General features: G+C 41.5%; 1 long non-coding RNA gene across 1 annotated transcript; it reads left to right on the forward strand.

Moving 5' to 3' along the window:
* The first annotated feature begins 3,102 nt into the window (after positions 1–3,102).
* On the forward strand, positions 3,103–7,829 carry LOC132419895 (uncharacterized). Its single transcript, XR_009518272.1, has 3 exons — positions 3,103–3,143; positions 4,492–4,564; positions 7,733–7,829. It is a non-coding gene; the product is annotated as an uncharacterized lncRNA (long non-coding RNA).
* The last annotated feature ends 961 nt before the right edge of the window (positions 7,830–8,790 follow it).

The raw sequence follows: 8,790 nt of genomic DNA on the forward strand, positions 1-8,790 counted from the left end.
CCTTCATTGGTAGATGTTTCCCCAGTGACTGCCATGGAGGAAAACTGTCATTTTCCTAAGCCTGCTTAAGTGCTTCTAGGCTTGACTGTTTCTAGCCTTGACTGCATCTAACACTTTTGGGACAAATTTCAATCTTCCTAGGAATAATAATTAACTAGTTTCAGAGTTTGCCAATAACGGGAATACACATCAAATAATATATTGTCTGCAATTATGTTTCAGTTAGCATGCTATTATATAATTAGCAATTTTTAGATTACTATAATAATCAAAAGAGCATATATTTTGATAATGTGCTGATTACATGGCCCACAAAATATCTTAACTCTTCAGGAGAGGCTTGTCTCTGAGCATTTTTAAAATTCATACAGTAGAAAGTCAGCTCATCTAGATTCTCAGCTGCAAACCACTTAACAAATCCAGAGTGAATTTTAAAAATGCCAACCCTGCTATCTGAAGAGCCTGCTATTGTGCCAGATTCCGCTGATGGAAGAATGTTTTCACAGCTTGAATATCAATCCTGAAAAAATATCCAAGAGAAAGCAGAAATAGTAGACAAAGGAGAAGACTATAAACCCAAGAAAGGATGTATTATTTCCCTTAGCTATAAGTGGTCTGGACTAATGATTCCCTGAATACTGACTTTGCACATTTGTCCATTTTAGACATGTTACTTTTACTTTTACTATTTCTAACATTAAAACATTTCACACTATTCACTGTTAATAATTCACAATTTAGTTGAGTGTTAATTTTTTAAAAGGCTAAGTATAATGTGTACATATTTAACCAAGTTTACAAATCAAAGCAAATAATTATTCTTTTTTCCCTAGAACATAAAATATTCTGTGATATTTCAGTGGGAATTGGAAAAACTAAATGTGAGTGGGTGAAGCCAGGATCTACAATAACTGACCTCATACCCAGCCCAGCGGGAGAGTTAAGAGATTCTAGAGCCACGTTGTCCAAGAGAATATAGTGAGAGCCACATAGGTAACGTCTAACTTCCTAGTAGCCATATAACAAGGCAAAAAGAAACAGGTGAGATTAGTTTTAGTAATATATTCTATTTAGCCTAATATATGTAACATATAATCAATATACAATTATTAATAATATATTTTGGGGCTTCCCTGGTGGCGCAGTGATTGAGAGTCTGCCTGCCGATGCAGGGGACACGGGTTCGTGCCCCGGTCTGGGAAGATCCCACATGCCGCGGAGAGGCTGGGCCCGTGAGCCGTGGCCGCTGAGCCTGCGCGTCCGGAGCCTGTGCTCCGCAATGGGAGAGGCCACAGCAGTTAGAGGCCCGCGTACCGCAAAAAAAAAAAAAAAAAAAAAAAAAAAAAAATATATATATATATATATATTTTGCTTTTCTCATACTATGTCTTTGAAATCCAGTGTGTAGTGTACTTACCAGCACACCTCAACTTGGACCAGCCACATTTTAAGTGCTCCAGAGCCACATGGGGCTGGTGGATACCATATTAGACAACCCAGCTCTAGGTAGATTTGCCAAGGATCGATATCATTTGCTTCTCAGACTTTTGGAAGACAAATTAGATTAATAGTTTTTTTTTTTTTTTTTTTGCAATATGCGGGCCTCTCACTGCTGCAGCCTCTCCCGCCGCGGAGCACAGGCTCCGGACGCACAGGCCCAGCGGCCATGGCTCATGGGCCCAGCCGCTCCGCGGCATGTGGGATCTTCCCGGACCGGGGCACGAACCCATGTCCCCTGCATCGGCAGGCGGACTCCCAACCACCGCGCCACCAGGGAAGCCCAGATTAATGGATTTTTTAAATGTAAACTTCTTATTGAAGTATAAAAAAGTACAGAAAAATGCACAAATCCTAAATGCATTTGGATGAGTTTTCATGAAGAACATAGCTGTTTAACTATAATCCAGGTCATGAGATGAACATTAAGAGAACCACAAAAGGTCCCTCAAAATCCCCTTAGATTTTTAAAAATTAATTAATTAATTAACTAATTAAAATTTTTGTCTGCGTTGGGTCCTTGTTGCTGCCCATGGGCTTTGTCTGGTTGCGGCAAGCAGGGGCTACTCTTCCTTGGGGGGCGCGGGCTTCTCACTGCGGTGGCTTCTCTTGTTGCGCAGCATGGGCTCTAGGCTTGCGGGCTTCAGTAGCTGCAGCACGCAGGCTTAGTAGTTGTGGCACACGGGCTTAGTTGCTCTGCGGCATGTGGGATCTTCCCAGACCAGGGCTTGAACCCGTGTCGCCTGAATTGGCAGGCAGATTCTTAACCACTGCACCACCAGGGAAGTCCAGATTTTCTTTTAATATCACAAATATGAAGACATTGCTTTCCTCGCCCTCCCTCCCTCAAGTGGATCTACTTATATAACCAGGAAGAGGATATTGCTGACGCACACTGAAAGCCAGTCCTTGGGTGCTCAGGGCCATGACTTAGTGGCCATGAATCTGGATTATGGGCCCTCACAAATGTGAAGAAATCCTCATGGGATCATGCCAGGAAAGCAGGCTTGGGAAAGCAGGACATCCCTGACTACATAAAAAAATTGGCTCTACCTATATTTGTCCAGGCTCTCATTTCGTTTCAAATATAAGGTGATTTAGACTCAAATAGCTTTTTAATCTGCTTTCTTGCTTCACATCGTCATTACATATGAGAGTAGGGTAATGATGAAAAAATTATTCTCAGTTATACCAACTTGCACAGAATTTTGTGACGACCATAAACGTTTTTGATCAGAGGCAAAATTCTCTCTTGGCATAAGAAGAGCTGGGTATACAACATATGCTCTGGAAATACTTGGTAACAGGAGCATGAGAGGCCAGAGCAAGCATCCAAGCATTTTATGTATTCTTCTGAAAAAATATTTTTTGGAAGGCTATATCTGAGATTTATAGACATAAAATCTTTCTAGAGCCAGGTTGGGGGCTGGGGCACAAAGGGTCAGAGTGAGGATAAGTATGAGTGCAGGGAAGCAAACGCAGCCAAGCTAGAGATTAAATCACACATCTCTGACCTCTCCTTTAGGACCCTCTGCCTGGGACGGGAGAGCTGCACGCCTTCAAGGCCCTTCCCAAAAAGAGAGCAGTCTCATCAACAGCATAGATCAAAATGGCTCTCCCAGGAAATAGAACACCTTGCTCCCACGGTGAGCGTGATGTCTCTCTCTTCCTTTCTGGCACATCCTTCCCAGTAGGGTGACTTTCTCTGGGGGAAAGAAGTGTCTAGGCTATTTTCAAGCACCTGACAAATGAAGATCATAATGAGAGCCGGTCGACCACAGAGCTATTTAAGCGGTTAAAGATAGAAAATGGTATTGGCGAAAACCCAGTCTTTCCATAGCTTAGTGACTATTTTGTCATAACCTATTCTGGAGAAAGTGAAATCATTTTATAATATTGGTGTCGAGGAAAGGAGGCTGAGGATTCCATGTTATATCGTTTGTTCTATCTCATAGAATATGACTTAACCCTTTCTGTATCTGAACGTGATGGAAATCCATATCTTCATGAGGTCTTGGGGCCTGGCCAGGAAATGGGGTGGCAACACTAGATCTGCCCGGGAATGAACCCTGTCCAATTTCCCACAAGACTTCTGGGAAGGTTGTTTGATTGAGTACCTCTGAGAAACTTTTTGCCCAGATGAATAGGGCATTAGAACGTTCAAGAATAAAATAAGTTAGTATAATCTTAATAATTACGTGCAAAACAGATCTCACTTCCCAGAAAAGAAAACCACAAGACAAAGTAACGAGAGTTCTAAATTTACTTTTTAAAAATATTTTCAGCTTTGTTGAGGTTTAATTGACATATAAAATTTTAAGGTATTTAAAGTGTCCATCGGGGAGATATGATAGATGTCTACATTGTGAAAGGATCCCCTCCATCAGTTAATTAACACATCTCTCACCTCACCAAAACAGTCAGTGATAGCTACATAGTTATTGCTTGTATTTAGCAAAAAGAGTGGAGATCTAGCTCCCTGAATGCAGTTTTTAACAGCAGCAAGAGCCTGATCGCCAGATAACCACGGACAATGCCTAAAACCCACCCATTTCCATTACAACGCAGCCTGAGGAGGAAGGAGAAAAAGAAGAGAAAGATGGCAACCACGTGTAAAAGAAACCATGAAGTTTTACTTTCTCTGGCTCTTCCACCTACCTTCTGTCCCAACCTACATTTTACTCCCTGATAAAGCTCTAAATGGCTAATCTGAGCAGAGTACATAGCTAAAGCTGTACTAGAACTTTTCTTTGTGTACATTCTTCCCTAGATAAGCTTATCATTCTCCTGAATTTGCATACCTTCTATATATTCATACCAACAACTCCTAGATCTATCAATATACATCCACGGCACAAACCTTTCCTCTGAGCTTCAGGCACACAAATAGAGCTTCATAGTAGACACTTCCAAACACATGGTTTATAGGTACAGCAAATTCAGTAAGTCCAATTGAGCCTGGGATGTTTCCCTGACAAACCTGTTCTCTTGCAGTGTTCTCTGACTCAGTGAATGGCACTTAGTTGCCCAAGTCTGACACCTGGGAGTCATCCACCACACGTCCCAGGTCAGTACTCCAACTTCCAGTCAATCACTAAATCCTTTTCATTCTAGCTCCTTCAAATATTTTTTTTAATTAATTAATTTAATTTATTTTTAGCTGTGTTTGGTCTTCATTGCTGCACACGGGCTTTCTCCAGCTGCCACGAGCAGGGGCTACTCTTCGTTGCAGTGCACGGGCTTCTCATTATGGCAGCTTCTCTTGTTGCAGAGCACAGGCTCTAGGCACCCGGGCTTCAGTAGTTGTAGCACAAGGGCTCAGTAGTTGTGGCTCTCGGGCTCTAGAGCGCAGGCTCAGTAGTTGTGGTGCACGGGCTTAGTTGCTCCGTGGCATGTGGGATCTTTCCGGACCAGGGCTCGAACCCGTGTGCCCTGCATTGGCAGGGGAATTCTTAACCACTGCGCCACCAGGGAAGCCCTAGCTCCTTCAAATCTTAAGTCCATCCACTTCAGCTCAAGGTGGAGGGCACAGTCCTCCAGACTGCCAACTCTGCCCAAGACTTCTGACACCAGCCGGAAGTTTGGGGGCTCCCAGAGCTACCCTCACTTCCGACTAGCTGCCTACAAATACAGGGGTCCCCACAGACACTCTCAGGCTTGATAATTTGGTAGAATGACTCACAGAACTCAGGAAAGTACTGTATGTACAATTATGATTTTATTACAGCAAAGAGTAAAAGTCAGAACCAGCGAAAGGAAGAGATGCATGGGGCAGAATTTGGGACTGAGAGGGCTCCAGACTTAAGCTTCCATGTCCACATGTTGGTGTCCAGAGATTTTACTGAGGCATTAAGTAGGAATGTTGATTGAGTCATGGCCTACTCTGTTAAACTCAATCTCCAGTCCTCTCTCCTTCTTAGAGGTCAGACTAGCATCACATGGCTCAAAGTCCCAACCCTCTAATCACATGATTGATCTCTCTGGTGTGGCCAGTCCTCACTTTAAGACTTCTGGTGTAGGAAGAACCCGCCAATGAGGCATCTCTTAGCATAACCTATCAGAATGTCCACCATGAGTCATTTACCAGCAAAAACTGTTAGGTGTGCTTTGAGGGGTCACCATGAATAACAACACATTCCTATCACTTGGGACATTCCAAGGGTATAAAGTTAACCCCTGGGTGCAGGAACAAGGCCAGCCCTCTCTCTGAGTGAAGTTAATTCATCACTGTCCGCATCTTAGATCTGGCAGGTTGGTGCTCAGGACAGACAGGCTGCATTCTTTTTTTAACTGTATATAAGAGACCAAAGGCCAAGAATAAGCAAATTAGGGCTTAGGGAGATTTTAGTCTACAAATGCCATAAGCACACTTTATTTTGTCTTCAGCTGCTAAAACTTCATGGTATAGACAAGGAAGAATTAATATTACCAGATATACCCCCAAACAATGACCGCTATACTAAGGCTTAGTTAAACCAAAGGTTACAACAATTTTGGCTTACCTCCTTCTGGTTATTTATAGTTTACAAAGTGCTTTATATACCTTATCCTTGGATTGTTAGTCATACTGTAAAAAGAATATAAAAATTAATTCAAAAATTGAGCAACAGGACTTCCCTGGTGGCACAGTGGTTAAGAATCTGCCTGCCAATGCAGGGGACATGGGTTCGAGCCCTGGTCTGGAAAGATTCCGCATGCCATGGAGCAACTAAGCCCATGCACCACAACTACTGAGCCTGTGCTCTAGAGCCCACGAGCCACAACTACTGAGTCCGTGTGCCACAACTACTGAAGCCCGGGTGCCTAGAGCCCGTGCTCTGCAACAAGAGAAGCCACTGCAATGAGAAGCCCGCGCACTGCAATGAAGAGTAGCCCCAGCTCACCAGAGCTTGAGAAAGCCCATGCACAGCAACGAAGACCCAATTCAGCCAAAAGTAAATAAATAAATAAATTTTTAAAAAAATTGAGTGACAATTAGCAGAGCAAAAAGATTATTCAACTTAATTCATTTAAGAATTAAGTTGTGCTAGAATTCATTTTTCTAACAGTTGATTTGCTAATTTAGATTCCTCTAGGAAGTCTGTTATGTGGCAATCCTTTGTTAATATAGTTCAAGATATTTTGTTAATTTGAAAGTTCAGAATTTCATATGCAATAGTTTTTTGAGTTTTTTTTCTCTCTAAAACCAAATTTGTGTTAGTGTGACATGAAAAAATTAAGATTAAGTAGATGATGAGGGGCTTTCCTGGTGGCACAGTAGTGGTTAAGAATCCACCTGCCAAGGCAGGGGACACGGGTTCGATCCCTGGTCTGGGAAGATCCCACATGCCGCGGAGCAACTAAGCCCATGCGCCACAACTACTAAGTCCGCGTGCCACAACTACTGGAGTCCTCGTGCCTAGAGCCCACGAGAGAAAGCCCATGCACAGCAATGAGGACCCAACGCAGCCAAAAATACATAAATTTATTAAAAAAGAAGTAGGTGATGAAATTTTTTTTGGAAGGAAGATGTTTGTCATTTAAGCAGAATATTTTCCCCCTTTCCCCTAAATAGGGTGAAATTCATGTCTCTTTTTGAGAATGTGTGAAAGTTCTTTACTTCTGATATAATATCAACCTACCTACCAGTAATTTTCAGATGCAGAAAGTTATGCCCTCACCCTTTCCTTTCAAATTTTCTATATTTAAACTTTTCACAAATTCATACTGACCAAACTAAGGAGGCTTAGCTATAATGATGATATTTTTCTAAATCTTTAAAAAAGTGGTTTCAGATACTTTATTTAGAAAAAAACAACTAACTAAAGGATCTGGTCATGACAACAGACCAAGCTCACACCAAAGGCTTTCTATGCCTCCCAAACCCTAGAAATAAGATAAAATAAATATAATAAACTAGTAAATCTATAACTATTCTAGAAGATAAGAATAGCAGTTGAAGACCAAAAACTATAAGGTTCTTCTAAAGTATGGAAAGCAGATAGGTCCAAAATTTTAAAACCACAGCTGGAAATTCAAGAAGAACTGCTATAAAAGGCCATTTATGAATCGATAGATGTATTCCAGTGTATCCGTTAGGGAGGGAGAGAAACAGGACCAGTAGTGGAGATATCTACATCCCTATGTACAAAGAGATTTGTTACAGGGTTACCACTTGCTCAATTGTGGGAGCTAGTTAAGTGGTCTCTATGAAGCTATTGTCTCTGCATTTGATGCTGAAGCTTGAAGTCCACAGGGCAGGCCGTCACGTGGAAAGATTGTGAGCAGAACGGAACCCACAAACGCAAACTGGAACTCCATAAGGACAGACTGAAACCTGTGCTCATTCTTGCTACTCCTGACATTGGTGTCATTGGTGCCATTGTGTCATAGAGCTAAACATGCAAACCTGACTCAGGGGTCAGAGAAGTGGAAGGGTGATCCAGGGGAAGGGAGAACAATTGCAGGCTTAGCTGCAATTGCTTTGTGCTGTAAGATACAGCAGCAGATGGGTAACAACATGTGAGCATCCTAACCAGAAACATACAAGAAAGGGAATTCTATGAAATGTAGTCCAGCCTACTAGCCAAGGTTAGCACATGACAAAGCTGGAATGCAAGAAAAGAAAAAAGAAAAGAAATTAGTGAAACAACTTACTAAAGCTAAATGTGCTAGAGACAGACAAATACTCTATGATTTCACTTATATGTGGAATCTATAAACCAAAACAAATGAACAAACATAACAAAACAGAAACAGAGTTATAGATACAGAGAACAAACAGGCAGTTGCCAGAGAGGAGTCGGGGTGGGGGGGTGGCAGAATGAGAGAAATGGGTGAGGGAGATTCAGAGATACAAACTTCCAGTTATTGGTATGAAATGTACAGTGTGGGCAATATGGTCAATAATTATGTAATATTTTTGTACAGTGAGGGGTGGTAACTAGACTTATTGTGGTGATCATTTTAAAACATATAGAAATATCCAATCACTATGTTGTGTAACAGGAACTAACACAGTGTTGTAGGTCAATTACACCTCAAAAACAAACAAAGAAGGTCATAGAAAAACGGATCAGATTTGTGGTTACCAGAGGCCTGGAGTTGGGGGGAGAGGAAATTGTATGAAGGTGGTCAAAATGTACAAACTTCCGGTTAAAAGATAAATAAGTATTAGGGTTGTAATGTACAACATCATAAATATAATTAAGACTGTTGTATGCTATATATAAAAATTGTTAAGAGAGTAAGTCCTAAGAATTCTCATCACAAGGAAAATAATTTTTTTTCTATTTCTTTAATTCTGTATCTAAA

The sequence above is a fragment of the Delphinus delphis genome, chromosome 2 (assembly GCF_949987515.2).
Source record: "Delphinus delphis chromosome 2, mDelDel1.2, whole genome shotgun sequence".
Classification (NCBI taxonomy): domain Eukaryota; kingdom Metazoa; phylum Chordata; class Mammalia; order Artiodactyla; family Delphinidae; genus Delphinus; species Delphinus delphis.